This window comes from Rattus norvegicus, chromosome 10 (genome assembly GCF_036323735.1).
Source record: "Rattus norvegicus strain BN/NHsdMcwi chromosome 10, GRCr8, whole genome shotgun sequence".
Lineage (NCBI taxonomy): Eukaryota > Metazoa > Chordata > Mammalia > Rodentia > Muridae > Rattus > Rattus norvegicus.
In genome coordinates, this window is record NC_086028.1 from 29,430,774 (window position 1) to 29,435,758 (window position 4,985).

The window sequence follows — 4,985 nt, forward strand, 5'->3', positions numbered from 1 at the left end:
CACAAACCACATCTTTGCACTTTCCGAAAGAAAAATGCAATTCCCTAAAATGATTTTTTAATTTATGTAATTGAAAAATACTAAAGCAATTCTAACTTTAATAAGTAAGAAATTATTAGCTCCTACTCCCCATTGGCAAAAATATACACAAAAAAAAAGCAAATCTATGAGTTTGTATTTAGCCCAAGGTTCACAAAAAGAAAACATTTCACTTCTAAATAGTAGAAAAATTACTCAAACTAGAAAAATCCTTATGTGTGGTTTTATACTTCCAGTTACAAATTGAAAATCTTGTTAAGTTTTACAACTTAACAATTTTTAGGATTAATCTTCAGTGTATGCGTGTGTACGTGTGTGCTTGTGTAAATGTATGTCACGTGTGTGCAGTGCTCACAGAGGCTAGAAGAGGAAATTGGTTCTCTGGAGCTCCAGTTACAGGCACTTGTGAGGCACCCAGTGTGGCTGAGAATTGAACTCTGGTCCACGGGAGGAACAGTCTGTGCTGTTAACTGTGGGGCCATCTCTCCAGCACTTAGTAAAGATCTTTGTAACAAGCAAACAGATAATTAGCAGCTGACATTAATCAATGTACATTGGGAAACAACGTGCTTGGAAAATACACACAGAAAATAAAATAGGTGGTTCTCAAGAGGAAATCCCTCACATGTGTGTCTTAGTCTCCTTCAGGCTGATGTCACAGAATGCCACAGGCTAGGGAGTAATAAACAAGAATTTGTCTCATGAAGATTACAAAATCCAAAATCAAAGAGCTCCAGCTGGCAAGGACCGTCTTGCTGTATCATAACTCAGAGGAAGGCATTGCCATCACCTGGTTGGGAATCAAGGGCTGGACTGGCTTGTTTGTTTGTTTGTTTGTTTGTTTATTATTTTTGAACTGGCTTCTATAATAAACCCACTCCATCGACAAAAGCATTAGTCAATCCATGAAGGTAGAGACTTCTTGAGATCAACTCTCTTCTCTCAAGTTCTTGCTCTGAGGCCTATAGCATTTGCCATTTGATTTTCAAGGCACAGGCTTTAACAGACATGTTAGAACCATAGCAAGATGGTGAAAGGATCATCAGTTGTACGTATCAGGGTTTGAGAACAATTTCACTTCTGACACGATGGCCAGGAAAAGCGCCTGAATCAAGGATACAGTTTATTTCGGAAGGTCAAGCCAATGCCTTCTCCACTGATAAACATTTCCTGTGATTTGTCTTATTGGACTCATTTGGTGGTACAGACATTAGAACTAAGGGCCTCCCCCAGGCTAGTCCAGGGCTCTATCTACACCTGCCCTTCCAGTCACCCTGCTTCCTTATCCACACAGGCAGCTTCTACTCTGCATTCAGAATTCCTGTATCTGTTGTTAGTCTAGTTGGCTCACAACCAGATCCTAGCATTCTGTAAGTCAAGGCAGAAAGGTCAAGAGTTCAAGGATATCCTCATCCACAGAGCAAGTTTGAGGCCAGCCTGGGCTACCTGAAACCCTGTCTTCTAAAGAAAAAGGGCAAAAAGCTAAAAATAATCCTTATGCCAAAGAGGCTTATTTGGGGGATACATGTTATATTATATTATATTATATTATATATTCACATTATAGACTCATTGGTTTCCAACAATAAAAAATTAGGGTCACTGTGCATTCAATTTTATTACTAATGAATGGAAAGCACTGTTTGTGGTGGACTTTTTTGAATGTCAAACAATTTTCCCCTCTTTTGGTGTGTGTGTGTGTGTGTGTGTGTGTGTGTGTGTGTGTATGCGTGCGCGCGCACACACACGCATCACTTTTGCTTTTGCATGTCATGATCCTCTACATTTTCACCTCTATTCAGTCATCCATCGCCATAAAGGAATGACTCACTCAAAGTAAAGTGGAGAACAGACTGTGCGATTATCGGTTTTTGAGTTCCGGAAACATGGCAGTGGATTCGAGTAGATACTATAATTCAAGCAAAGCTTCCTGGTCCTCTTCAGCCAATGGTACTAAAGGACAGTGAATACAGGAGGGGAAAGTAAGCCCGCAGGGCAGCCTGAAAGAATGCTGTTCGTCAGTGTTGTGACTTGGCTATAAAATGTACCCCAGGGCTCAGGGGTCCCATCAACTGGTGGTACGGTTTGGAAAGACTGTGGAACCCTTAGGAGGTGGAGCCTTGTTGGAGGAAGTGGTTCACTAGGGGAGGGTCTTAAGACTTTGTAGCCCGGCCCCACTTCCGGTTCAGTCTATACTTCCCGCATATAGAGGCAGTAGGACCAGCCAAGCTTCAGCTCCTGCCATTATCTTCCCAGGCCTGCTGCCCTATCTTTCTCACCATATTAAACTCGATTTCTTTGTAACTGTAAGCCAAATAAACCCTTTCTTCCTTAGATTGACTGATCACATCAACAAGGAAGCCTCCACGATAGTCAGCCTGCAACTGCCACAGATTCCAGAGATACGTTTAAGGCAAAAGGATTAATTTTGGCTCATAAGTTTTGAAGATTTCTGCCCATGGTTGGTTGGCCTTGTTGTTTTTGAGGGGGAATGGCATGGTGGGAGCACGTAGCAAACTATCCACATCACGTCCAAGAGCTAATTTTTCTCATAATCTCCTTTGGAGGATACACTCCAAACGACCAAAAGTCGCCCACTAGACCCCACCCCTTAAGCTTCCCATCTCCCTGTGGGGCCACTCTGAGGAACAAACCCTTAGCACTTGGGTTTTTAGGAAATAATTGGATCCAAACTGTAACAAATCTCTATCATAATACGGCAAATGGAACTGTGAGGTTGTTCACCAGGTCAAGTGCCTTCTGGCTAAGCATGAACACTTGAGTTCAGATCCCCGGAACCAGTTCAAAACCTAGGCATAATGTCATGTAACTCAGGTGCAGAGGAAACAGAGACAGGTAGTTCCTGAAACTCATTGGCCAAACTAGCCAAGTGGATAAGCTGTAGATGCAATGGGAGCTCCTGCCCCATAATACAGTGTGAAGCAGTCGCCGAAGCTAGAGCAGGGGTGAGAGCTGCTTACAGTCTCCATTGGATAAGCTCTGCTTTTATAAAGAATGCTGATTAATGCAAAGGCTTGTGGTGGCTCAAAGTGCTGAGAATAAATGCACAGCCTTAAACTGGTCAACTGTAGCATCCCCTCGAGGGATCAGCCTTATGAGGCAGACTATCCAACTAAGCCAGGCTTGGATGTTTGAGCTTAGAAACTATGAGGTAATAAACATGTGGTGTTTGAACCATAAGTGTGTGGTGTGCTGGCTAGTTTTGTGTCTACTCAACAAGAACTAGAGTCATTTGAAAGGATAAAACCTCAATTGAGAAAATGCTTTCATAAGAGCTGGCTGTAGTAGGCAGGCAAGCTGGTAGGGCATTTTCATTGTTAGCGGTTGATGGGGGATCCTGCTATCAGAAGGGCTACTCCTGGCCTGGCGGTCCTCTATGGCCTCTATGGGCTCGGCACCAGCTTCTACTTCCAGGTTCCTGCCCAATTTGAGTTTCTGTCTTTGTTTCCCTCGATGGAGTGTAACTTGGGATGTTATAAGCTAAATAAACCCTTTGCTCCCTAAGGGATTCTTTTGATCATGGTGTTTTATCACAGCAATAGTAACCTTAACTGAGACATGTGGGAATAGGAATGTGTAAGGGAAGGAGCGCGGGAGCTGCTCAGCCGGAGGTCCGGAGGTCTGGTTGGTGGGTGCGGTCTCTGGAGGGGCGAGCTCTGGCCTACTTCTCGTGGAGCCTCTGCCTGTGGTGCCCAGTGAGCGAGCTGAGGGCTGGGAGAGAAGGGAAGAGGAATCCCCACGCCGGCGTGCGTGTAACCGCTTTAAGTGCCTACTGCGAGGTGTAGGTTCCTGGTTCAGAAACGATGACAGAGGTTCTGGATCTCCGTGGACAGGACTCTGATAGGGTACTGAGGAGGCGGTCCTAACTCCTGCAGAACTCATTGAAAGGCCGGAGCAGGCCTGGATGAATGAAAAGTTTGCCCCTGAGCTCCTGGAAAGCAAGGCTGAGATTGTCGAATGTGTCATGGGACAGCTTAGAGCACGCGGAAGAAAATCTCAGAAGAGCCAAGAAGGGGGATCTGAAAGTCAGTATCCATCGGATGGAGAGGGAGAGGACAGCTATTTGTGGTGTCAACTCATGAAGATAGAGAAGTTTTTCCCTCACATCCTAGAAAAGGAGAAAACACACCCTGCAGGAGAGCCTTCCAGCCCGTCTCCAGGGGAAGTTTGTCTTTGCCAAAGAGTATATGGATCACACAGAGACCCATTTTAAAAATGTTGCCTTAAAGCACATGCCTCCCAAGCTGCAGAAAGTGGACCTCATGAGGGCAGTTCCCGAACCAGACCTAGAGTCATACGTGTTTCTGAGAGTGAAAGAGCGACAGGAAAACATACTAGTAGAACCCGAAGCTGATGAGCAGAGAGACTATGCTATTGACTTGGAGGAGGGCTCTCCCAGCACTTGATTCGATACCAAACCATTGCACCTCGTGCTGCTTCTGGAGCAGCTCAGTTGATATAAAATAAAGCAAGCCTGAGGACAGGGACTCATCAGAGACAATAGCGGAACTCCACCTCCTTCTGGGTCTAATAGTGAAGTCATGTCCCATACAGTTTGTTAGTAGCGTGTGGACTACGTGGGCATGGAAAAGGAGTCAGTGCAGGACTCCTTCGTTGCCATGCTCTTCTTCTAATTCTGTTTAACCAGCACCAACAGATGGGTCCCTGCTCAGTACACTCAGTAAATAAATCAACTGTCAAAAAGAAAAAAAGAAAGAAAAAAGAAATGTGTAAGGATGTTAGGATCTTGACATCTCTGCATGGAAATACCCTGGTGGCTTCATTCCAAAGCCCATGCTTATCGGGGCTACACCATTCCCTCCTGTTTACAAATAGTACTTTCACGGTTGTTTTTGGTCCCAGCTGAACTCTAATAGACAACTCAGCTGAGTTCTCCACATCGGTCATACAACAGGGCCTTCTCT

At 44.8% G+C, this 4,985-nt stretch overlaps 1 pseudogene; it reads left to right on the forward strand.

Annotated features, from left to right (window-relative positions):
* The first annotated feature begins 3,863 nt into the window (after positions 1 to 3,863).
* On the forward strand, positions 3,864 to 4,522 carry Gins4-ps1 (GINS complex subunit 4, pseudogene 1; annotated as a pseudogene).
* Positions 4,523 to 4,985: the final 463 nt, after the last annotated feature.